Source organism: Acanthopagrus latus, chromosome 22, assembly GCF_904848185.1.
Source record: "Acanthopagrus latus isolate v.2019 chromosome 22, fAcaLat1.1, whole genome shotgun sequence".
NCBI classification, from domain to species: Eukaryota; Metazoa; Chordata; class Actinopteri; order Spariformes; family Sparidae; genus Acanthopagrus; species Acanthopagrus latus.
The window spans coordinates 6084219-6110770 of record NC_051060.1 but is presented as its reverse complement, the minus strand read 5'-3'; the positions used below and the strand labels follow the sequence as shown (position 1 = coordinate 6110770).

The following is a 26552-nucleotide window of genomic DNA, read 5'->3' as shown; positions in this document are numbered from 1 at the left end:
TGTGTGCGTGTGTGTGTTGCAACCAAGCAGGGGGGATGTCCTCGTCCGCCGTTGTCGTGGCAATGCAGCAGCCGTGAATGACAGCGTGTGGTAATCGTGCGTGTGTCTGTGTGACATAAGATACTTCATGAGAAATTTGCTTTTTCTTCCTCTCTCTCTCTCTCTGTTTATTCACTCTTCTCCAATGTCTCTCTTCCTCCTGATCTATCTATCTATCTATCTATCTATCTGTCTATCTATCTATCTATCTATCTATCTATCTATCTATCTATCCGTCCATCCATCTACTGAAATCCTCATCTCTCATCACCCTCTCCTCTCTCCCAGGGTGCTGTTGTTAATGGACACACACACACACATACTGGACAGCTGACTGTCTCACACAGTGGTGTCAGTTCCCTCCATTAACTGAGGGGTGCCACCGCAACACACACACACACACACACACGCACACATACACTCAAACTCTCACTCAGTGGGTGTTGGTCATCTCAAACCTTAAGAACAGTTATTTAGAGGAAAACAGGTTGAATTGTGTGTGAGTGTGTGTGTTTGTGTGTGTTTGCGTGTGAGTTGGGACCTCCCTTGTATAACAAGTTACTCTAGTAACACATGCACACAGATATACACACAAACACAGCCATTTGTCTGTCAGAGTGAGGAGGTGGGATTACTGTAACACTGACCTTCACAGTGATTTCTTCTCGTCTTTCGTCCTCTCATTTCTCTCCTCTTTCCCTTTTCTTCTTTTATTTACATCTTGATTTACTCTGCTATTACTGTCTCCACATTGACTCTTTTTTTTTCTTCATTTTTTTTGTCTTTTTTCGATTCTCATTTCTCCTCTCCCCCCTTTTTCTTTCCTCCCCTCCCCTCATCTTGTTTATCACACTCTCCTCTTTCCTCTCATCATTTCTTCCTCTCTCTGTCTCTCTCTCTGTTGTTTCCTGTCATGTTTTCTCCTCACCTTCTTCTTCTCTACCCGCCGCTCTGTCTGTAAACTGTGTCAGTCCAGCGAGTGGCTCCGACCGTAGGAAATGCTTTTATTTTGAAATCTGCCTGCTCCAGTTTCAGCACCGTTGTGATTTAAGCTACCCAAGCAAGCTTTTACTTTAAGTGACAACATACAAAAGACTTGTGTATATTTTTCAGTCATCTGTAATTTAGTCGAGTGTTCATTTTTCTGACAGCTTCTCTCTTTTCCTCCCTACATGTGAACACAAATATCTGAACCTTCTCCTCCTTCCATTCTCAAAACAGGCTTATTACTTTAGTTTGATGCATTTGAGGGGAATTTTGGATTCTTTTTATCTTCCCAGGCGTGTTAGTGTCTCGTATCTGCAGAGAGCCTGCAGCCCTCTGCCTGGATTTTCTTATTTTCTCTCTTTGTTGCTGCTCAGGACGTTTTACCAACCCAACATGTAGCTATTTGACGTCCTGGGAATGAGACTCAGCAATCGGCTGTCTTTGTGGTGCGTTTAGGAACAGCTGGGACAAATCCTACTGATTCTACCTTTAAATTTCATAGTCTTTGAATTATATTAATATGACGTGAACTGGCTGCTAGAAATGTCCTTCAGAGGGAGACCCATTACTTTGATACATTTGTAGATTTTTCGGTACATCAAGGAGAACAAGGACAAAACAAGGGGTAAATAGATGTTTAGATAAAGACAGTCACAGAGGAAGACAGGATGAGTTGTAAAAAAAGAAAGAAGAAGAGATGAATGGAAGAGGTAAAAGGAAAGATTAGGAGGAAAGATGATAGGAGAAGAAAGAGAAGAGGAGTAAACAAGTCAAACTCCCTCCGTGACTCGTCATTCTTCTTCTTTCCCCCCTGACGTTGTTCCACTGTTCAACTCTCATCCTTACCTCTACCACAGACGTGCATTCATCTTTCCAGCCCTCTTTTCCCACCAAAATGACTGCAACCATGAGTCAATTGAAAGATTTACTATCGACTATTTGGAGAGTTAAGTAATTGTTTCAGTTATTTTTTTAAGCTAAAAAAGCTTCTTAAATGTGAGGATCTGCTGCTTTTTGACATTTCGTGATTTATGTCAGTGAACAAAGAGTTTGGGGGGTTTTGGACTGTTTGTGGGTCAAAAAAAAAGCAATTTCCAGACATTTTTTGGAAACTGTGTTGAGCCTTCCTGGCATTTAAAACTTAATTATTGATTGATAAGTTGTGAAAATGATAGGCAGATTAACCAATAATAAAAATAGCTCTTAGTCGCGGCTCTAGCAGACATATCATACTTGCTGAAGTGTGTCTGGATTTTGGTAAAAGATGCAGTTGTCTGTCTTTTTTCCCCAGAAAAAGGACTGACACAGTTCAGGAAAGTTGAATATAGTGACAGATAGGCTCGAACATTAGACGGGCTGTCAGGCAGACAGACAGACAGGCGTGCAGATAGAGAGTCAAACAAAAAAGCAGAGGCGAGGCAGACAGACACGCTGATGCTCAGGCCGACAGGTAAACAAATAGAAACTGACGGACAGGAAGACAGGCAGACAAACAGAGAAAGACAGCCAGACACACAGACATGCAGGCAAATAGTGAGACAGACTGATAAGGACCATATACAAATACATTTCCAGCAGACTGACAGACAGACCGACAGACAATCAGTTCCTCCAGTCCCTTCAGAAAGAAGCGTAGGAAGTTTGCCGCTCCGCCAAGTGTGTTAAACCATTTTTCCATTCACAAATTCTCAGACAGTGAAGTGTGCTGCTTCTGCCCTGGTATGTGCACATGTGCCTTTGCAGTGCACGTGTGTGTGTGTGTGTGTGTGTGTGTGTGCTTGCAGGCACTGTGTGAAGCTGTGTGGAGTCGGGTGAGTAGGCGATGTGTGTCTGAGGCCATAGTTGATCGCTTTACTTCAGCGCAGATTATCACTGCTCATTTGAATGGGATTTGTATTTTTTTTTTTTTTTTTGAGACGTGACTCGTCTGACATCTTGCTTCCCAGAAAGATGCTGTTACGCATCATGAGGAGCAAATAACAAGTCTACCGAAAAAGGGGGGAAACTGGAGCAGCACCAGCGGCTGCAGCTGAGGTTGCACTGCACTCCGGTGCGCTTCTTCCTGCTTGCAGACAGGTTCCTATTGATTTGCGTACAGTATGAAAATCATCATCTAATCCATCTCAGTGAACTTCACACACTGGTTGCCTTTATTTATGTGCATGTTGTGTGGATGTTGCTTGGTGAAGTCTGCCTGGCAGCTGCTTCTGAGGAAGAATCCTCTGCTGCACAGGAAGTGGCCTGTTGGCTGTTTCGAATAAACACGACACTGGAGACGGGGTGCTTAGCATGCGAGCTAGCTGACAGCAGTTAGCAACATGGATGCTTGTGACTCACGCTTGTCACACTTTATTTATTTATTTTTTCCAAAATCAGCAATCGAGTTTGAACTCGGGTCTGTTTTTTTTTTGTTTTTTTGTTTGTCATAGCTCTGTCTTTTCTTTTCCTCTCACTTGCGATGACATTTAACAATCACGTGCTAACAAGTCCAGTCGGGGCTTCGAATAAGAAGTATGTGAAGAAGGCAAACTTGAGACCTGATGTGCAGGTTCTGATCCCTCGTTTGATGGAAAAACTGTGCACACAGCTAACGTTGAGGGCATTAGGTCAAATTTGAATGCAGAAGTCGGTCTGTGAGGCTGTGATGGAGGTTTATGATCAACAGTAATCTGCACTTTGTCTTCATCGTCTTCAAAATAACTTTGGTTATAATTACGACTTGTCTGATCATCTGACATGTTGCACTCGTCGCGCCACAAGTGACGTCACTGCATTACTAGCTTGGTGCAACATCATGATACCTTCTGAACTCAAAAAAAAGAACCAGTCTGTTATGAATCTGAATGATGCCTTTAGCATAAACAACACTGAATAAGTCTCTTGCTTTTTATTCATCCTAATTTTTCCCTTTTGTCTTTAAAGATCGACTTACAGCACATTTTAGCTCGAGCGCACCCTTTTAAATTGGGCAGAGATGTGGATTTGGGTAGGCGCGAGTATTTAAGACTTGCAAGTTAGACTAGATTTGGACTTGGTGATGACCTAAGACTTGCTTGGCAATCTTGAACAAATCACTTGAGTCACACGTCTCCAAACCAGCGTGGAATTGAAGCATCTGAGGCAAGAGGTGCCCCTCAGCACCCGTCATCCCAGGCACCCCAGGGTTCTTTCAGTCTAAGAAGACCAGGCTACTGTCTAAATGAACGGGAAGACAACTAGAATGCTTCAAAAGTTTATTTCTACTGCGCATGTGCACGCTTTCACACCAGCTTCACAGGTGACTCACTCCGTCAGCTCGTCCCGCCAGAGCACTCTAATAAATGCAAGTTTAATGTCTAATCCTTGAATAAACTCACATTTTTTTTGTAATCCCGTGCATTAGTTTGTTATCCTCCACTTCCATGCCATTAGAAGACCGCTGGCACTGGGGCAACAACGCGATGGGCGGATGGTTTTGTGGGGAGGGGGGGGCAGACTCTTCTACGCAACGTGGGCTGTTTCCTCTTTTATAAGGTCTCGTATGACATCACCTTGTGTTATTGGGGTGTTTGGGAAAAGAGACTGTAGTTGCAGTGAACGCTAGAGACCGAGACCAGTACATATCGTTTTACAACAAAAACAAGCCGATTAGTTTATGAGTTACTCGGAAACTTGATTTCTGTGACTCCCTTCCTTCCCTTTGACATCCATCCGTCTGTCCAACTAGCATCTGACCTATATTTGCGCCTCTTCTTTGTAGTGCGCGTGTGTGTGTGTGTGTGCGTGTGTGCGTGTGTGTAGTAACTCAACCACAAAACTCATGTTACCAAACACAACCCAGCTTCCTCTTAGTATCCTTAACACACAAACACAGTCACACAAACACACACACTGAAGCCGGACAGGTGGCTGTATCACCTTGAGGTCCAGTTTTACGACACAGTCCACATTCATCTCTCTCTCTCTCTCTCTCTCTCTCTCTCTCTCTCTCTCTCTCTCTCTCTCTCTCTCCCTCTCTCTCTCTGCAGGTATAAGCCCCTTATACCTTCTGTGCTGCAAACACTGCCAGGACCACACACACACACATACACACACACACAGCAGGTAGTGGCAGCATATCATAGCCTCTGGTCGGTTGGCAAAATGAGCTTCATGATGGAGGGATGATGGGAGAGAGAGGGACAGACAGATGGAGGCTGACGGGAAAAAAGGGATACAGATGGAAGCAAGGATGGAGGGGCACTGATGGACTGATTGGAGGGTGGGGGAAAAGGATGCAGGGACGTTAAAGGACAGAGATGTCGGCGTGGAAGGAATTACATAACTTAAGGGAGGGATAAAGAGGAACAGATCGAGAGTGACGGAGGGATGGGTACATGGCGGGGATTGGGGAGTGACAGAGGGAGCACAACGGGATGGAGGGATGTTGGTGGGATGACTGAAGGATGGGGGGATGTTAAAGGGCAGAGATGTAGGTGATGAAAAATGACCAAACTTCAGAGGGACGAGTAAAAGAGTAATGAAGGAGTAATAAACTCAGATGGGAGGAGTGATGAAGGTGGCTGGGGAGTCACAGGGTTATTACAAAGGCATGCTGATGGAAAGATTTAACATGAGAGGTAAGGATGGAGGGATGAGGGGTGCGGGGGGTAGAGATACAGGTAGAAGGTAGGGTGATAGGGGAGTGACAGAGGATAGGACGAGATTATGAAAAGATTCATGGGAGGTGAAGTGATGGAAGGAAAAGATGGAGGAAAGAGTAGGAAGATACTAAAAGAAAAGAAAATTGAAAGGGGAAAGAGGGATGAAAGGATGATACCATTGCTGCTGTAAATCAGGAAGGTTGACCTCTTTGTATGTTTTCATCTCTTCTTCTTCTCTTCTTTCCTTTTTTCGCCTCTCCTCGTCTTCTTCCTCTACGACCGTCCTGTTTCTTTTCCTTTTATTTTCATCTTTCTCGTCCTCTTGTAATTGAATTTGCTCTACAGTTTCCCTGTCTTCCTTTTTACTGTTTCACTTTACTTTCATTCTTATTTCTTTTCTCTTTTCATGCATCATTTGTGTTTAAATTGACTTTTTAAATGTTTCTCTCTAACCGTTGTTTGACCAGGAATATCTAACATTGTGATTCAGAATCTATAAAGAAGTTTGGGAAGCATCACATAAATCAAACAACACAATTTTCACAAAAAAGAAACTGACTGAAAGTGACCGACATAAATCGATCAGAATATGACATGACAAGACAATTTGTGTACGCTTCCCATTACTTAAGTTTTCACTTGAATCTCTAATGAACTGTCAGCTGAACCACACATTGCAGCAACATGTTAAAAACACCCTCCTGTCTTCTGTGGAAAGGCCTCTTCCGGTCTCCGTCAAAACGAAAGAAAAACCATAAAGAGGCCCGACGCTGCACCAACACAGAAACTTACAGAGAGTTAACTGTTTTTCAGTGTCTCCATATTTTCTTTTCCCAGAGGTGTTAAACTGAGTGTGTTTGAGTGTGTGTGTGATCGAGGAAAGAGTCGACTGTGCGTGCGTGCGTGCGTGCATGTGTGTGTGTGTGTGTGTGACGTTGGAATGTGGAGGCTCGTAAGTCACCTCTGATTTTCCACTCCCGCTGGGACACATCCCATTATCAGTTTTATATGAAACTAGGAAATTCCTCTGTGGTCTGTGTGTGTGTGTGTGTGTGTGTGTATGTGTGTGTGTGTGTGTGTGTGTGTGTGTGTGTGTGTGTGTGTGTGTGTGTGTGTGGTGTCTGGCTCCATAATGAGCAGCTTAACAGTGGAATAAAAACTGGGCATTTTCCTTCCCCTTTCCTTCTCTACAATGCGGGACGGCCATAAAATATAAAAAAGTTTGTCAATATTCAAGTTCAAAGTTTGTGGGTGTTTTAGATACTTTAGTTATTGTTTTATTGAGATTTAAATGATTTGCAGTGTTCAAAAATGAAATAATGAAATACTGTACACCCCTAAGCTTGTCGAAGTTTTTGAATATACAGGACTGTTGGGTGACTGTTTTGTTCATCCTCACATTCTCAATGTTGTTTAAGATGTTAAACATTTTGGTTCCTTTGGATTAAAGTGGAAGAAGCTCATGAAGTTGTGTTGGTTGGTTATTTTTTTTGTAAATGGTTGGTTTGTTCTGACTGAAGGCTGATTATGATTGTTTAAATGTCAATGAAATACTGTATTCTCTTGGTGATTTGTTGTTTTTAATTGGTTCTTCACAGTTTGACTGGCTCGTTGGCTGAAGCTTGGATGGTTGAAGAGTTACAGTTTAGTTACATACATATAACATAACACATAGGCTAGATTCTGTTACTTTATTGGTTATTTCGCACTTTACATGTTTTCTTTCTTTCTGCTTGAAAAAACTAGCGTGTGTTGCTCAGCACTGCGTTGCTGTCATTTGTTGTAGGTCTATCCAGTTTTGCTCTGCACCTGTTGTTTATGTGCCTTGGAAATTGAAAATGAGCTGAAAGGTGTTGATGCCCGGCGAGGGTTTAGTTAGTTGAATGGCTGAATAGTGACTTTCTGGAAAACTGTGAGCATTTAATGATTGGTTGATTGTGATCAATATGTTCATCAGTCCAATCAAGATTTCCTCCCTGGCTCCACCCTCCCGTCCAAATATGGTCACTTCTGGCTCCAAAAAATGAATAAGAAGACGGCTGGAATGCCAGCCTCGAGCCTTCACAGCGGTAATCCACAAACGAATGGCTGACGTCATGGTTGCTTTAGAATTGGGTCAAACTGGGGAATAACTGAGTCAAAAATCTTGTTTTGAAAAGTGCCCCGTGGGCCTATCAGCTGATCAGATGTTGCATTAGCTGCCTTGGAATGCTCGTTGATGGTTGCTTTGTGGTTGTTTGCACGGTTGCCTGGTTGGATGATTGTTTTAATATCATAAAACTGGGACACAGCTGGAAAGAATAGGGTGATGAGAAGCAGGACCAGGACACGAACAGAAATAAATAAAAGTCGATGGCTGGAAGTTCACTGTGGAGGAGAAGAGAAGAGGGAAAAAGAGAATAGGGAAGAGATGAGAATAGAATCCAAATTATTCCTCATCCGGAGGCCTTTTTACTTCCCAGTCTGCGCTGAGTGGAAAATAAACAAAGGAATATTCCACACCTCTTTGTTTCTCCTTTGCCCTCTTGTGTCTCATCTTTACCTTGATCTTTCCATCTTCAAGTCTGGAAAGAAGGTAGGAAAAGAAGTTAAAGGGAAGCGATGCCAATCATCCGTTTTAATCCCCGGCTTTCACAAAATCACGTGTCTGAGAAGGTTGTTTTTTACATCGACTTTCTTTTACTGGCCAGCACACGATTCAGACTACACCAGGGAAGATTGGGAGACTGGAGCTTTTCATCTGCCAGCCTTTCACTTGCTTCCTTCCTCATTTTGGCACCCGAATATGCTTCTTAGAACAGAATCAAACTCCAAATGATGGCTGGTTGGCTGCCAAAACTGGGTCCAGCAGAAGACAAGCCCACCAGTCGCAAGCCACAAGTTGCCAGAGTTTGGCTGGTGGTAATTTCCCACCCTGCAGCCATGTATTCCAGATGTTGTGGATCTGAATCCAACTTGTGACCTTGTTGCGTGTCATCCCCTCTCTCTCTCTCTCTGCTGAGTTTTTCCTTTCATCGGCTTTTCTTCGTTCTTTCCGCGCCCGCTGCACCACTCAACAAACACGAGCACTGTATTAGAATTATTTGAATGTGATGAATGCGTCGCCTGCCGCATGTTCATGTTTTTTCCATTGTTGCGGAAAGGATGGAGATATGTCAGCGATACCAATCTAGCTGTCAAACCTTATGAGGCAGCCGCTTTTTAGTTGCTGTTGAGCTTGAACAGGATTCGTGCGACAGTTAAGTTACCTTAAGCACTGCTTTTACAACCACTCAGACATTTGTGTGTTGCTCTGTGTGAGCTTTTGTTGATTTATCAAAGGATATTTTTACTTTTTGCAAGTTTCCAGTACTTTTATTTTTTATTTTTTCTCAAAATAAGACATGAAGACGGGAAGCTATTTCTTGGTGGTGACCATGAGTAACAAGATATGAAGGTTAATGAAGAATGGTTGTCATGCATAATGTCCTGGAACAGTAAAGGTTAAAAGAAAAAAAAAAAAAAAGATTCTGCTGTTCAAATTGATAGGACTTTGCAAATACTAACCAGAGCACCAGCTGTGTGCCAATTTCAAAATAGTCCCCAACAAATGCACCACTGATTTGCCCCAACAGTTATTCTCATTGTTGATGAATCTGCTGATTAATCGATTAGTTGATTGGTTGTGTATGAAATATCAGGAAATGGTTTAAAAAATGGCAATCAGTGTTTCCCACAGTCAAAGATGAGATCCTTAAATGTCTTGTTTTGTCCACAGCCCAAATATAATCGATTTATTGTCACAGAGGAGAAATTAATCCAGAAAATATTCACACTTAGGAAGCTGCAGTCACAGATTTTTGACTTGTTTTTCCCTATTACAAAAATGCAAACCGGCTGACTTAAAATCAGAATAGTTAACTATTAATTTAAGCTGTCGTCAGAAATTACTTGTGTTCTGTTTTGATTAGACTCAGCTCTTTAGTAGAAACCAATGGGCTTGGAGCTGAGCATCTCAGACAGGCTGGAAGAATTGGGTTGGGTAAACTGTTGGTTTTAGAAAACAAGAGTTTTTCCCAATAAATCAGAAGATTTAATGCTGCGTTTTGAGACTTCGCACTCAGTTTTTATAGATTTAGGTACTTCCTTCGTAGGAATCAATGGGCTTGGAACTGAGAGCAACAGACTGCAATAGCAAGAAAGCAGTGAGAGATAGACAAACGGCTGGATTAGATAGAGTGACTTGTGCAGGTTGCTTCGCCTTTTTTTTGTAAAGTTTTTCAAAAAGAGCATCACCTCTGAAATGTGAGGCGCTCAGGATGCATGAGCTGCCTGCAAAACGTTTGCCAGCCAGAAAACGAGTGGAAAAAATACACCTCTCTCTTGAAAAACTGCTTTCTAACACTGGATTGGATTCACTGACACTAAGAAGAATATAAAACAGCACTGGTCTTGTCCTTTTGATTAGGGGTTCTGTGCTTAATGTAGGTTACTTTCAACAAATTTGGACTTACTGAGCCTCAAAAACATGCTTTTGTTTAGCTAAGAAATATCACTTGATGCTACTCTGTCAGCAGTAATGTGGTGCGCATTGGTAAGAGGAACAACGTCTCCGTGTAACTGACTTTTTAAAACTTTGAACCAGATTTTTCTTGCTGACTCTGACTAATGTCCTCAGATCGCCTGAGTGCATGAAAGTCGCAATAGTAGTTGCAAGTAGACGGGGAGGCTTCACTATGCTGAATTTAAGCAGTTTCTAATAATTCATGGGCTTTCCCTTTAAAGCCTGTGGTGTCACATAACTTACATCAGCTTCAATATGACTCCATAAGTATGTTTACATTCACACTAATGATGGTAACCTGATTAAGGCAGCTGTATCGCGCCGATTGCTCAAATGATGTCATCCTGTCTGCTGCCGCCTTCATCCAGTTATCGTATCGGTGGTGACGTGATGATGCTGATGAAGGTTCTCCGTCATCCAGTCTCAGTTACCTGAAGACGTTTCCTCAACCAAGAGGCAGCGCTGAAGAAGCTTCTTGGATACAGCGCTTTGAATTACGTGAAGTTAAAACACATAAGTCTGCTCACATTTTGTCTCTTTGTGTGTCAAAGGTCAAGAGACATTCTTTCTGTTTCTGGGAAAATATCACCTCGGTGTGGCATTCTAATCACTGACCAGGCCTGATCGGTTTCATGTCAGCCCCTTTGAGTCATGGAATCATTCGCCGGACTGGCACTCGCAGAACAGGATTATGGGTAAAACATGCCGAGGAGCTGCGTTGTAGATTAACCGTGATCATGCTGTTTGAAAAAGTCCAATAAAAAAAAACACACACACACACACACACACACACACACACACACACACACACACACACACACACACACACATCCAGCTTCATTTTCCTCTTTGGAAAAGCTCCGTTCAGACAGATGGAAAGACACACAAGTCAGCCTCACCATCTGTGTGTGTGTGTGCGTGTGTGTGTTTTGACAGACATGAAACAGAAAAACAGTGTCATAGTTTTTCCCTGCCTTCGTCCTGGCAGACCAGAGGAAGGAGGACGACTCGGAAAAATCTGATCTCAAAACAGTCGTCCCACTGTGTGTGTGTGTGTGTGTCTGCGCATGTGTGCACAAATGTGTTGTGTGTGTGTGTGTCACATGTGAGCGTCCATGTCTCGGTCACTGTGCTTTTTGATGTTTTCCATCCATTACTTTGTCGGCGTTTGTTTGTGTGTGTCTGTGTGTGTGTGTGTGTGTGTGTGTGCGTGTGTGTGTGTGTGTGTGTGTGTGTGTGTGTGTTTCCGTTCTCTGTCGCACTTTGAACCATGTCGCTGAGAGACAAGTCAGATGAACTGAGGGAACTTTCCTCTTTCTCTCTTCTCCTCTGTCCTTTTACCTCCATCCCTCCCCCTCTCTCTCTTTCCCTCCCCTTCTGTCTTGCCTCTTTCTCTCTCTCCCCCTTCCTCCTCTCACCCTTTTTTCTTCCCCTCTTTACCACCTCTCCCCTCTCCCTTTTCACCCTCACCTCTCCTCTTCCTCCCACCTTTGCCCCCAATTTGTGCCCTTTCTCTGTTTTTCTCTTCCCTCGCTCTCTCATCCCATCGCTCTTTATCTCCCCCTCCCGCTCCATCTCTCACCCCTGTCTTCTCTTTCTGCTTCTCCCCCTCTACCAGCTCCAACCCCTTCTTTCTCATCCTTTCTTCTCCACTCTCACACCGTTTATTAATTATTTTCTTCCCTTTCTCTCTCTTTCACTTTTTTCCTCCCTTTTTATTCTCTCCCTGTGGCTCTCATGTCTTCAGCTGAACAAGTTCTTTCGAGTGTGTTTCAGAATGTGTGTCCGTGTATGTGTGTGCGCACGTGTGCGTGTGTGTGTGTGATAGTGAAAAGAAAAAGGGAGGGAGGGTTCTTCGTCTCACACCTCCGGTGACCACTTCCTCCAACCACATCCTGTTTATTTCCTGTTGCGATAGTGACCGGATTCCCTCAGAAATGCAGACACACACACACACACACACACACACACACACACACACACACACACACACACACACACACACACACACACACAAACATGGGCACTTGAACACACAGTTAACCTCTTAACACACAGTTTCTGTCTCAGTTTTAGACTGTTGTCATCTCTGAGAGCTTCTCTTCTCTGACATCTCAATATTTGCAGTCAGATTTGTGTTCCCCCACTGAAAATGCTGGTGTATTAATCAGGCACATTTACAATTTTTTACTTTTTGTCACTTTAAATGATTTTTTAATGAATGTTCTGGTATTTTTGTAATTTACTCAAGTACTTTACTCACGTACAGTTTTGAGCAACTTGTTTAACTTTTCCATTCGCGTGTTCTGCTGCTTTGTCCATCCATTTCAATACGTACTGCACTTTTTACTCACTACATTTTTTTTTCATTTATTTACATAATAACAACATTTATTTTCAGAAAATGAAATTTGAAAATGACGAAACAAAAGAAAACATATCCTGATTATCAGAAAAACACTGAGCATCAGATTCGTTAATCATTCAGGCAGGTAATCGGTCGACCCAGTGTGTACAGTAAAAATATATGGATTATTATTGAGTATCCATAAGTGCATTTTTTTTGTCAGGAAACTACTTTTTGAGTACATTTAACATCAGATATTTAAGACTTTAACTTACAAGCTTTCTGCATGGGTGACTTTTATGAGTTTATTGGGCTGGACTGTGACCAAGGTTTTCAAATCACTCTGAAGATATACGCAACATTTTACACAACACAATGTTCAGTTTCGACTTCTGACTCTTACTTTTAAACTTTTGAAGCAGGCTAACTTTAAATCTCAGTTTAAATATTGGTGGAAATAAGTCGCCTGGGAGCATCCCTACTTTTGAATTTCCTCCAGGTTGAAAGAAGTGTGAGTGAAAGTTGGCTGCGTGCACGCCATTATCGTCCTGAAGTATTTGCAGACACACACTCATGACCATTCTCCTGTGTCTTTCTCTCGCAGGATGGCCCCATGAGGACACTCTCTGTCGGGACTCCAGCTGAAACCAAACTGAGCATGTGCGGACCGACAGGTAAGCCCAGGATCCGCACCTGACACCACACCTGTCAGACTCAACCCGTGCATTACCACAGACAGCATGGCATTGTTTTGTGTGTGTGATGAAGTGTGTGAGGTTCATATAACACCAGAGAGAAACAGAGGAGCGTGTTTGTGTCAAGAAAGCTCGAAGACCTCATTTTCTAGATCTAAAGCCTTCATGTTCAGGGTGCTTCAGGGACGTGTCCTCAACCTTTAGATGGTCTCTGTTCAGCACTGTGGGGTATTTTCCACTCGGTGAATTTGAAAAAAGCAGTGTTGTGTTAGGAAACTGAAATGCTCCATAATGAGAAAATGATGTGTATTTCAACAACAGAGATGATTTCAGAGCGCGAGAACAAAACAGTTTCACCATAAGTGTCTGTGTACAGCGGGATCAGAGGCTCAGCGGAGGTGTTCTGCTGTTTTGGCAGGTTGGCTTCAGAATTTAAACAACCGTGGCCTCAAAGTGCTGATTTCCAGCTTTAATGTGAGGGTGTTTACGTCGGAGGAACGGTGTCAACACTGTGATCCGTTAAACACGTCCTCCGAAAGCAGGCGGACGAGCTAAGACACACTTAATGTCGTCATTTGCGAGTGAGCGTAGGACAAAACAATGTATTATTAATGTTAAGCTGCTACCTTTTTACAGAGTTCTTTTTTAAAAAAAAAAATGTTTTTACGTTCTTTCATCAGTTGTAATGCAGTTGATCGCTCAGGAAAAATGGCCGACTTGGACGACTGTTTAAATCTCCTGATTGTGGGAGAGTTTAGTAGGAGGACCTGGATTGCTGAGTTATTGTTGTAAGTTGTTGATGGATGGATCTGTCCGACTGTGTGACTGTGGTCAGGTTTGGGTCAGATTACTTTCGAAATTTAGACGGTTCGTGATTACAAATTGCCTGACAATTTTCGTGATAAGCAACTTAAACCGTTAAATGACTCATCGGAATGCTCTTGGATCTTCACGCCTCCCCGTCCACATGTCCATCTCATTCTTGTGAACATGGTATCTCAAGAGGAAATGTGATCAAATTCGTCCACTTGGACTTGAGAATGAACTGATTTGAGATTTGAGTGGTTAAAGGGTCAAAGGTCATGGTCACTGTGACCTCCCAAACACATATCTATGACAAAAAAAAAATGTTGCGGCTGGTGAATTGATTAATAGGCTGATTAAATGGCATTTTATATGTAAAAGGTCAAAGGTCAGCTTCACTGTGGCATCATAATATTCTATTATGTTTTTGGTGTTGCTCTCAATGAGCTAAATACATTTTTTTTTCTTTTTTTCAAAGTTAACCTGGGCTGACCATTGTGGCTTATTTTTGTAGCTGGATTATGTAATGCTGCTGCCACCTGACCCTGACTGTGGTTCAGACCAGCATGTGTTACTGGACGTGTTGAACTGGGCCCAGACTTGTTGTTGCTGAACTGGTTCAACACGTTTCTACTGTGTCTTTATGTCTATACTCAGCAGTGTGTTGTTCCACTGGCCGACTAGTAGCTGCTGTGGAGTCGAGGAGCGGCTGGTATTGTGGCGTTCGCCATCCCAGTTGGTGTACTGTTTATAGAGCTGGGTATCTTGGTTGCCCTTGTTGTTCTGTCATTATTGTTCTGTACTTCCACTTTGTTTCCGCTTGTATTTGACTGGTATTTCTCCGCTGTTTCTGGCTTTTTGGCTTCGCTGTGAGTTTTTACGGCTGGTCTGACTGGTTTCTGTCCTGTTTAACATTGTTACAGATAATGTAAATACAGCGTCGCAGAGCTGGTCATGCTGGTGTCACTGGTATTTTGGGTAGTTTTCTTTTTATGAAATATCACCAAGTTGCTCCCGAACTGGTTTGACTGGCATCTCTGCTGTTTTCCGAGGCAAACTGCACCATCCATCAACCAGTAAAAAAAACAAAAAAAGAAAAAACAAAGGAGAATTCTTTGAATTTAGATAGTCACAACAGCAGGAGAGGACTGAATTTCAATGTGACCACAACCAGAAATGGAACTAGAAGTCAGCTGTGAGACGCACACGCACACGCACACACACACACACAAACACATTCCAGGGAGCTAAATTACCATCAGTCAAAGTAGCTGGGATGATTTTGGTTTGACGCAGACATTGTGGTTGGTGGGCTGAAAAAAAAAAAAAAGTTTGTTGGAAAGCTGTGAAAGAAAATATTACCTGCCCTGACACGCTCACACACACAGACACACACTGTAATATAAACATTACAAGCAGTTCGAGCCAAAATACGGAAAAGGGATATCATTAAAAAACAAATCAGCACAAGAACAAATGTCGCAATGAGGAGATGTAGCTCGAGCTCTCCGGGGAAGTCAGTGCGAGGCTGTGATGATGGCTTCATGATCACACACACGCACGCACGTACTGGCTCTCAGCGGCCGGGTGTGTGCCAAGGTTATGAAATAATTTGCGTGCGCGCGCCTTTCAACACAATTCTCCTGTGCTTCTTTGCCTCCATTCAAGCCGAGACACGACTCGGGGAAGATAAAAATAGAACCTCGCTGACCTCTCCTCTCTCCCCCCCTCGCTCACTTTCATAGCCATCTTTACTCTCCCTCTCCCTCACCCTCCTCTCCCCTCCCCTCCCGTCTCCAGTCTGATATTGTTGCAGCTGTCTTGCTCCAGTTGGGAAACGCTCACGCTCCGACACAGGCCGCGTTTGGGGTCGAGGCTTCGAGGATTTTTTGCTCTCCCCGGTGGGAAATGTGGCTTTCATCAACACAATACTCACTCACAATAAACTAAATATACAGAAACATACCATTAAATCAAACAATAGTCTGAATAGTTCAGCGATTCGCCAGAAAAATGTGTTTGTTTGGTGCAAATTTGTGGCGCGGAGTGCAGAATAGACGCGAATGTCAAACTGTTTGAACTAGCTCAAATTACGGGTCACCGCAGTATTTGGACAGAGCCAAACAGCAGAATAATTCAGGGGTAAACGCACCCACGCTCGGTTTATTGACAGCGAGCAAGGATCCAGTCGCCCCTGACAACCTCCGAAAAGGCAGCGAGAGAGGCATTCAGGCCCACGCTGATATCATCGCGAGCATAAATCCAGTTTGTTTTCGCAGCCCCCCCCACGCACGGCAACGATGTAAATGGAAAATACGTGTTCGCATGCGGACAGAACGAGGAAATGCACGCGAAGCCAACAGGTGGCAAACAGCTGGGAGGGTAACGCTGAACTCTCCGCGAGTATTGAAAATATTAACTCGTAAAAAGCAGCAGATTGTTGCGGAGGGAGAACAAGCGAGCGTCTGCTGCCGATTAGGGCCTGAGCAAACTTGTTAGCAATGACAACAACTTTATAAAACTGCTCTGTTCTCTGCTGAGTCTGGGATGACAGAAAACAGCACACATGTAATCTGCTTTTTAAAAGTTATGAATACGAGCAGGTGAGGTGGCGGTTCGAAAGACACCATGTCGTGTCCAGAAAACCCCGTTTTGCATGAACGTAATCCATCCAAATTCTACCTCGACACGAGTGGAGGAACACCAGGAATGCAGCGGGGCTCAAGGAGACAATGAGCGAATCCGAAAACGTACGTGAGTCACACTGCAGGCCATCGTTTCACTGTCACCAGAGCTCAGCGCTGTGCATGACCACCAGAGAAAACAACAAATCAATGGTGCTCAGTCCTCCAGTGGAGGATCTATAGGAAGCATTGGGGCTATGATGTGGAACAGCTGGCAACATTTTATATTAAGGCCCATATAGTAGGTAATAGGGCCTTAGAAGAAGCTTAGAGCAACAATAACACTGTGGAAATGTTAATAAAATTAGATATTAGATAATAGAAGCCTCATGACTCTCTTGAAATTGTTTATAAAATAAAAACAATACAAATACACTTATAATTGTTTATTAATCCTTTAGTAACAGTTAATTCTGTTGATATCTAAGGTGAGAACTGTCCCTTAGTAAAAGTAAGAACTTATTGATAAATGACAGAGTAGGAGTGCTGCCTGGACTGGATTCAGTTTGTTGCAGGTGCTTTTTGGAGGCAAGTAAACTCTTAACCAAACTAATAGAATACCTTTATTGTTGCGGTATGCTCATGAATGAATCCTGTATTTATCCAGGGAACGTTTTCCAATGACGCCCTGAGTACAAAATACATGAAAACACCTACACAACATGATCATAAATTACGATTGCAATCCGACTGCAGAACATTGAAAAATAGGCGCTTGAACCTATCTAAAGAAATAAGATGATTTAGCTCAACAGCACGCTGTAAGTCAGTCAACTTCTGAGGGGCGTAGACCTGAAAAGCAGTCTTCCCCAATTCGGTCCTCTCAGTGGGAATGTTAAATCAGGGACTCTGTGAACAAGTGTGTAAATTAAAAATCAGTGCAGTGCTGTTCCCTCCTTACAGATAAAGACTTTGTCGTAAAGAACTCAGTGATGAGTTCTAAACCCATCACCTGTAACATAACAAAGTGCAGAATGATACTCTGCATCAAGGGGCTTCAGAGCTGAGAGAGCAGCGTGCATGTAGGCGACGTCCGCATAATCTAGAACAGGTAAAAAAAAAAAAGAAAAAAAAGAAAAAAAAAGTGGGGTGAACAAGTTGTTTTCTACATTTTAATGTAAAACAAGCTCGTTACGATCAAAGAATGATGACTTACTCTTTAGTTTTTGTAGTTGGTTCATGAATATGAATTTTAAAAGACAGCTCATGTTAGACCCTTTAAAACAAGCTCAGCAGCAAGCCTTGGTCACAGGGTCAAAACTCTCACTTCGAAAGAGAATGCTTTGGAGTTTTCTTGTGATTTTTAAGTCCAAAAAAATGATTCATTTGCCTAGAAATATGTGGATGATGCTGTTCATAACACTTATACAGTTTTATTAATGGTAATAAACATCTAATAAGGGCCTTATCATAACGTCTTTTTCTTAACGGTGGCTTTTACATTTATTTTTCATATGTTTGCAAGGCTCTTATAATCAGGTGTAACAGGTGTTGATGACGCTCTGGTCTGGTCAAGTACATTTACTCAGGTACTGAATTTAAATGGAATTTCGCGGTGGTTTGATGAAAGCAGTTTCAAATGACTCTACTAATATAATTACTGTAACATTTCCAATCAAATAAATATAGGCACTGTACAGTAAAAGTATAATGAAAATTATCACAGCACTCAACATATTGTGCATAAAACTGAAATTTAACAGTGCGAGAGTTATTGGACGTCTGAAAGTACATCAAGTGATTCAGGTTTTGGAGTCACGATCAGGCTGATTTTAGTTTCTGCTGCCATTCGCCTGCCTGATTCAACATGATGCAGAATTACACGTTTCTGGACTGGTGAGACGAGTTTCTTGGCTGTTTTTTTTTTTCCTCAAAGGAGACTGCGGACGAGCGTGGGATGCTTTAATTTGACTATTTCTCACAGTAACACCTCATTGAATCAGCTGTAACCTTCAACGTTCTGCTGAGTGTGCAGCGACGAGGAATGAATTATGGGCGAGGGTCAGCGCTGCACGGCGGCCTTGTTACACGATTAACCTTTAACAGAAGTATCAAGTATTGTGGTGACGCACGCGCGCACACACACACACTATGTGTATCACTTGGTCATAATGCATCTGATTTACAGAAAACAGGCCGCAGATGAAGTAATTGAGCAACTTCCTCATTCCGTAGAAAAGATGAGGTAGTTTTCTTAAATAGGATCTCACACATCAGGGTTTTGGATTCTGAAGTGTTTTGGTGTTCAGGATCGTTCTGAGCTCTTCTTGATTAACAGCCAAGCGCTTCAGGTCAGGACTCCTAAAGACACGTCCATTTTTGGGTGAAGAAAATCCTTCCTTCCTTCTTTTTTTTTAGCTAACCAGAGCAAAAGTACAAGAGAGAAACAAAAAAAAAATCAACCTGAACAAACCTAAAATTGCAGCAAAAACTTGTTCAGTTTGAATTTATCTGTGGTTTTGCAGAAACTTACTGAACTAACATTTATCCTGGCGATCCACCCAGTCCAAAACCCAAAGATCCTCCATTCACCGCCATAAATGACAAAGAAAAAGCGGCAAATACTCGTGTTTAAGAATCTGGAGGCAGCAAATGCTTGATGGAAAAAAAAGACTTGTCAATTAACAAAATTCTTTGATCGACCAGTCAATTAGTCAGGTAATCACTGCAGCAACTGCTGCATGCTGACGCAAATGAATAGAAATATAACGTTTCGGTTATCATCAAGACTTACCAGCAACTATGAAAACGACTGACCTTGCAGCTGACCCAGAATCATGCTACCGGGTCGTGGTTATCGAGTCTGAACTGCAGACATCCGCATGGTTTCTGCATCAACGTTTAATAGTTAATAGTTTATACCACTAATATCACTTTAGTTTGGGGTTTGCACATGAGCAGAAAATTAAGTTTTTCAGCGTGTTTCACTCTTTCCATGAGGTCATGGTGAAGTCTGAAGGTATTTATTCTCACTAAGCTGCACAGCATGTGAAAATGTGCAAGCGTGCGCTGCTGTGCTTCTGTCTTTGGGAGGGTGAGTTTTCAGTTTGAAACTTTGAGATTTTCCTGGTTGCCAGCTCATCAGAAAATGGTTCAAGGTTAAGGTTAATATTTGGTTTTGGGGTCAAGGTTTTAGGTTTAGGTCGAGGGGAGAGGTGGAGGTTAGGTATGTAGCGTTGGCGGTTAAAGATGAAGGTCCTCACATGTATGGAAGAGCAAATGTGAAGGACTAAACAGCTGTGGAAGGTTCTTTTCTGTCCTCGGGTGGCCAGTTTGTGTGGTTTTATTTAGAAATCTGAGATCTGGGACCTTAAAAATTAAGTATCTTCAGTTATTTTTATTTGTCAAAGTTTCTTATTTGCCCGGTTGTTTCATCTCTGTGCGACTCTCTCCTCTCCTCGCCTCCCCTCTCTGTTCTCTCTTCTCAAATAAATTCAAACATCCATCATTGGCGCGACTGTCACTATTTTGTTGCCAAAGCAATAAAATACATAACAATCTGGAGCTTGTGTGTGTGTGTTGGGTGCGCATGTGTGTGTGTTGATGTATTTCCCATCAGTCCTGGTCATCCTTACCCAACCCTTTCCCAGAATCCACCACTGACTCACTTAAAACAAAGTACGAGTCAGCTGTTTGACTCCAAAACGCATAAAGACGGAAGAAAAGCTATTTAATCATGTCAAAATGATCGTGCGCTGCCGTAACGTCACAGCTGGCCACACCTGTCGAGGTGTTTTGCTGCCTGCAGAACTGGAAAGACCGGCTCCTTAACAGTTTGGGCGCGAGCATTTGTTTGGAATTAAAAGCGAAAAGCAGCGGAGGGTTCCTCAACGGGGAGAAAAAATACCCTTAATGGTTTAGTGAAGCTGCTGCCACATGTAAGAGGTTTGCGGAAGGTTATAAAAGGGCTCCTCTGGGTTAAAGTCAGGAAAAAACTAATTATACGCGATGACGTACAAACGGGCTTGATGACACCTGTCGGAGGAAGCAGCTGGAAGTGTCCCCGACCATCGCGATTAGTGGTTTGTCGGTCGGTTCCTCCGATACATTTGTTGAACCACATCAGATGCACGTGTGGAAAATCCCAAATCATTCCCATTCGTTCGCCACATGGAGCGCTCCACATGCGACGGTAGTGTCGATCACGTCCTTCTGATACACTTTCAGGCAACGTTGAAACTCTTCTGTAGTTTCTTTTCAGTTAGATTTTATGTCATGACAACGCTTTGGAGTTGGGAAACGATCTAACGGTGCTGAGAAATGTTCAGCTCGTCAAAAATACCCGGAAATATGCCATGTTGCCGCTACTAACACTGCTGGAAAATGTCCAGATGGGTACTCAGTTTTTCCTTGGCACAAAATCTTGTTCGAAAATCACCCATCATGTCAGGAAAATGCCTTTCTCTTGCAGCTAACACACCTGGAAAACATCCAAACATCTCATCAAAAATATCTTGTCAGAAATATGTGTTTGTGCTGCTACTAACAACTAGAGAATGTCCAAACAGCTTGTCAAAGCTATCCAGTTTCATTGTGACAAATATGACTGGAAAATGTTCCCACGTCTCGCTGAAAATGTCCCATGACATAAAATGAAAAATATCCAGCTACGTTGCCAGAAACAAGACTGGAAAACGTCCCGACATGCAACCAACAGCTTGAAATTTCCCTAACGTCTCATCAAAATTATCCACTTTTGTTGCAACAAACACGATTTGAAAATGTCCAAATGTTATGTCAGAAATTTGCAATTTTGCCACCACTAACACCAATCCCAACAACTCTTCAAAAGGGCCCAATTTCCTTGTCAAAAACCTGGTTCTAAAATGTCCTATTTTGTAGGGAAAAAGCCTTTTTCTTGCCACTAACACACCTGGAAAAATCTCCCGAATTTTTGTCAAAAATGTCCAACTGCATTGTGACGAACACGACTGGAAAATTTCCCAGTGTCGCATTAAAAATATCTGGTTTTGCACAGCTTGGTAACGTCCGGACAACTCATAAAATCTTCTTTTATTTTGTTGCCACTAAAAAATATCCCAGCATCTCTTTAAAATTGAAAACAAGCTCGAAAACATCCGACCGTCTTGTCAGTGATGTCCAGAATCTTACGCCGGTTGTGATGTTTGGATCGAAACTGGGGAAACCTCTTATTATTGTCCGGGGGTCAGAGTTCAGCTGTGGCAGCTGTCATCGGCTCATCGCGGGGTTTTACAGTTCGATCCTCGGCCCCCTCCTGTCCACATGTCAAAGCGTCCTTGGGAAAGACTTTAGACCCCAAATTGCTCCTGACGGTCAGACCGGCACCTCAGGTTGATTTCTTTCTGCTTCTTTCTTCTCGGCCACCTTTGCTGCTGTTTTGAGGTATTTTGTTGCTGATTTGTTGATTATTTCAGCATCGTGTTGGTTCAGAGTGTCTTTCTCAAGTTTTAACTGAGACGTGTTTACAGTGTCTGACAGTCATTTCAGTCACGTGCGGGGGCAGACATTGATTAATGATGTACGTTCTCGTGTGTGCACAGTCTGGTTGTGTGTGTGCCAGCGTGTTTAATGAACCCACGCCGGCGTCGTCGCCGGGGTATGACGACTACAGGTGTCGAGAGCAGGCTCCTCATCGCCATGGAGACAATCAGCTGTTCACGCTCCAGCTTCTCTGAATGCGAGGGAGCTGAGGCATCATGCAGTGTCATCGCACACACACACACACACACACACACACACTGTTGGACACACTTCAAACACACGTTCACGTGCGCGCTGCATGACAGAGGATGTTATTTCAACCACAGGTTTGAGTTTAATCTCTTGAATGAGATGTGTTAACACTGCGGGCAACACGAGGATGAGGCAAGAGAGACGTTTCTGTCTGGCACAGCTGTGTTCACTCAGCTTACCTGATTACACCTTCTGGCTTCTCAGGCCTGTGAACGTAGCACATACATGCACCGGCTTCTAAATGTTGTTTGTTCCGACCCACCTGACTGCACTCTGGCCCAACTCTGTCCCAATTTGCTTTTGTCCGGGTGTTCAATAAATCCTTAATCTGGTTTCTCCTTTGGGTAAAATTTGCCTTTGAAAATCCTAAAAACAGTTATTGACACCAGCTCCAAAAAACATCTGGAAAGATTTAGAGGGAACACCTAGTTCAGCATCTGAAAGCTAACGTGAACCCCATTTTCTGTCATGTCTTCCATCACCCTTGTCAAAAAATGAATTTGGATGTAGAATGTAAAAATCTGAAACTGTTTCTGGCAATATTTCCATTGTATTTATTAACTTAAGATGAGTTTGACCGTATTTTTATTGTAGTATTAGTCTTAAATGCAATATCACATTTCTTTAGATCCAATTTTCTCTTTCTGTCTTTGCACAACACACTGCTGTTTACAGTGCTGAAGCAGAGCTGAACACTGTTTTGGGTCCCTCCTCGTTACCTCCTCTCCCATGTGACCTGAACGCAGCATTCCTGCGGAGTTACAGCACGCTCTGGCCCTGATGGTTGGGGCTCCCTTACAAACTCTTTAGGGACACAAATACCCAGAATGCCACGCAGGTGGCGGTGACAAAGTCAATTAAAGCTGGCCGCGAGATCGCATCAGATGCATCAGCTTCGGGATGACAGAGCGAGGGAGGAGAGAGGAAGAGTGTCATCCCTCCATCTCCATCTCCATCTGGTGTCAGGAGGTCATCATCAGACTCCACCCACGCTCGCTGGAACGTGCGGGCGTGTGTGTGTGTTTGTGTGTGTGTGTGTGTGTGTGTGTGTGTGCGTGTGTGTGTGTGTGTGTGTGTGTGTGTGTTTCACAGCATGTGTTTCCCATCTGGTTCCACCCAGTCCCTCAACACTGAGTTCATTCTGACCTCGTTCCCTCGTCTTTCTTTCTTTCTTTTCTTCTTTCGCTCACCCCTTTATCCTTTCTTTCTTTCTTTTGCAGCCAAAGAACATCCAGCTCTCTCCCTCTCCTCCCTCCATCCCTCCTCTTTTCATCGGCGTAACACAACACCTCGACCTCATGCTCGTCTCAAGTGTGCGCCGGTGTGTGTTTGACAGCGTGATGTCATCAGCCCAACTCCCCCAACCTCCCCCCTTCCCAGACGAGATGCCGCGCGCATGCCGTCACCCCTCCATCCCTCTCATTTGTCGGCTGTCAGTCAGCATCCCGCGCCGCTAAAGATAACCATCAACATGTCATTTAATCTAATTATGAGTCTTAAAATCCCATCCGTCCTGCAGCAAAGGGTAAATCCATGAATGGGCGGTGAGATCATTTGTCTGTTTCCGTGCCGTGCCACGTGAGAGCCTTTGAGCCGTGTGCCAGTTTACACACACTGTGTTTCATTTTCCCGATACGAGCCGAGCAATCTGCCTGCATCTTCCTTTTTTTTCCTCTTTCTTTTTTTTTTTAAGATCCCTCACACTTGTTGCCAGAGAATTCTTGAAACAAGTGAACAGAATTGGAAACAAGTGGAATTACCTCACTCCGCTGGCAGATGGTTTTCCCTCGCCCGGAGGATGAAACGACGACTCCAGACTCTGATCTGAAAATGAATTGCTGCGACAGATTATTGAGAGTTTTGTTTTGCAAACTTCTCCACTCTCCCCCCACTTCCACTGCCCCGCGAGAGCATAAATCACTCGACGGTCCCCCATTCGATCGCTCCAGTGTTTAATGTTGTGGTATTTTACACTGTGTTGAGTGATATAAGACTTTACATCAGGGACAATGAGTGTCCAGGATTATGATTAGAGGGGAAGTAAGAACTTTCAGCAGCCTCGACTCCACAGTTCTTCATTTCATAAAAGGAAGGATTTGAGTTTTCTCACAGATGAGATCTTTTCTTGGGTACGGTCACTAAATACAGTTGTTTTAAAGGAGTCACGAGTTACAAGTCAACATATACACTCTGCAAATCATGATGCATGTTTTTAAAGGTCCATTTTCTGTTTTTCCAGAAAAGGGTAGAGGGGGATTCAGACCATTACATTGCAATGCAGCCTAGAAATGTTATTATTTTAATTGAAGACCATAGGACCCAGCCTTGGACAAATTAACTTACTATTGCCCACCTTAAAAATAATCAGTAAAGCCCATCAGGTGACACGTCGTTTGCTCTCACACTCGTATCGGAGTTATATGTGTGGTTAAACATTGACACAAGACTAAAATGAGTTTCTGTAAGCCATGTATTCATCTCATGATAATCTCATGATAATCAGCATATCCCAGTATCTCAAAACAAATATGAAACACCTGCACGTCTTTTCTTTTCTGTCGCATTGTTCACTTGCAAAAGCGAAATGCGTTCACACGTGCATGGACCCTCGCAGTTGTACGGATGCGATAAGCACCAGCAGTGTTGTAACCGTGAGCTTTTCAGCAGTGACAAGCACATCACACATCTTTATGATCGTTACTTTGGCAGAAAGTAGTGTCATCTTGACGCTGACATGTAGAGTTTGTGTTTGTGTTTTCGGGGCAGATGAAATGCTAATGTTATGAAAATGTGTGTCCGCGAGCCAGCAGTGCGCCGGCATCGGCCTGAACGGAGCTCAAGGTTAATTCGGAGACATTTGTCGCCCTCGTTTGCGTCCGGCCGCCGGGCGACATCTTCACGGCGCAGGAAGAGCGAGGGCGGGCTGTGACCCCTTCGGGCTTTCCATATCTTTACAACTTCCGAGGTCGGAAGTTGGAGCTTACGAGGAGCACTTGAAGGCAGCATCAGTCTTCTCATGTACTCCCTCAGTGTCTGCTGTCTCCCTGAGCGCTATCATTCTTCCCATTCAGCTTCCTGCCCTATAAATATTTGAGCAGCCCCATTAGGGAGTGAGGTAATCTCAACACACACGCTCACGCACACACTCACGGAGGCCGCCATTAAGGCGTAGTAGTGCCTAATAGTCTTGTCGGAGCGTTAGGCCCCGGAGCTAACAGGCTAATTAAGAGCGAAACAGGTTTAACGAGTTTAGACTGTTCATTAAGGCAGAAACCTGATTAATTAACAGTCGAGGGGGAGAGTTCGTTAACGAGTCGCGTGATTAATTAAAACTACAGACGACGGAGAGTGTAACTTTAAATGGGGAAAAAGGTGCGGGATGATTAGTGGCACCAAAATGGAGGGGACGGGAGAGGAGAAAATGGGATGGAAATTATAGGTACAGGAGAGAGGGACGAGAGAAATTACAAAAGTGGAGAAGTGAAAGAGGCGAAGAAGGGAAAGGAGGCAAGGAAAATACAGAGACGGAGAGTGAAATTAGTAAAAGTGACAGAATGGGAGAAAGACGGGATCTGTTCAAGAATGGGCGACCAGATTCGGGTGAGAGGCATAGAGAGGGAGAGGGAGAGAGAGAGAGAGCGAGAGAGAGAGAGGTGGCAGAGGTCAAAAAGACACCGACATTAAAACAAAGAGAGATTGTGGAGAGAAAAACAAAGACTTAATACAACAACCTCTTTCTGTGTGAGAGAGAGAGACACACACACACACTTTGCTGAATGTTGGCTCTTTGTGTTCGGGCGGTGCAGAGGCCGGGTCGTGTGATCGCTCCCCTCGCTGGACATCAGAGGTCAACCTCGAGAAAGAAACGCTTCAAAACACTCGACTGCAAACTAGAGAAATTAAGACAAAAGCGGAAAAAAAAAAAACCTGCAATCCTCCGAGGCAGCTCCCCAAGTACTGCCGGATCACTTTACACTTTGGAAGATTACTTATTTAGTTGGGGGGTTTTTTGTTTTGCAGTTCTTTTCTCTTTTTTTTTTCCATTTTTGCAGTGTTGTAAACCGAAGATATAACAGTTTCTTCAACAACTTCTCTATTTCTTTCATTTATTTTCCT

The 26552-nt window shown here is 43.3% G+C and overlaps 1 protein-coding gene across 4 annotated transcripts in view; it reads left to right on the top strand.

Moving 5' to 3' along the window:
• Window positions 1-26552, top strand: part of hivep2a (HIVEP zinc finger 2a) — a 119799-nt gene that overhangs the window by 43081 nt on the left and 50166 nt on the right. For all 4 annotated transcript variants that reach the window (XM_037085420.1, XM_037085421.1, XM_037085422.1 and 1 more), the window contains one exon: window positions 13143-13212. The gene's annotated coding sequence lies outside the window, so the exon portion shown is untranslated. The remainder of the gene's footprint in view (window positions 1-13142; window positions 13213-26552) is intronic.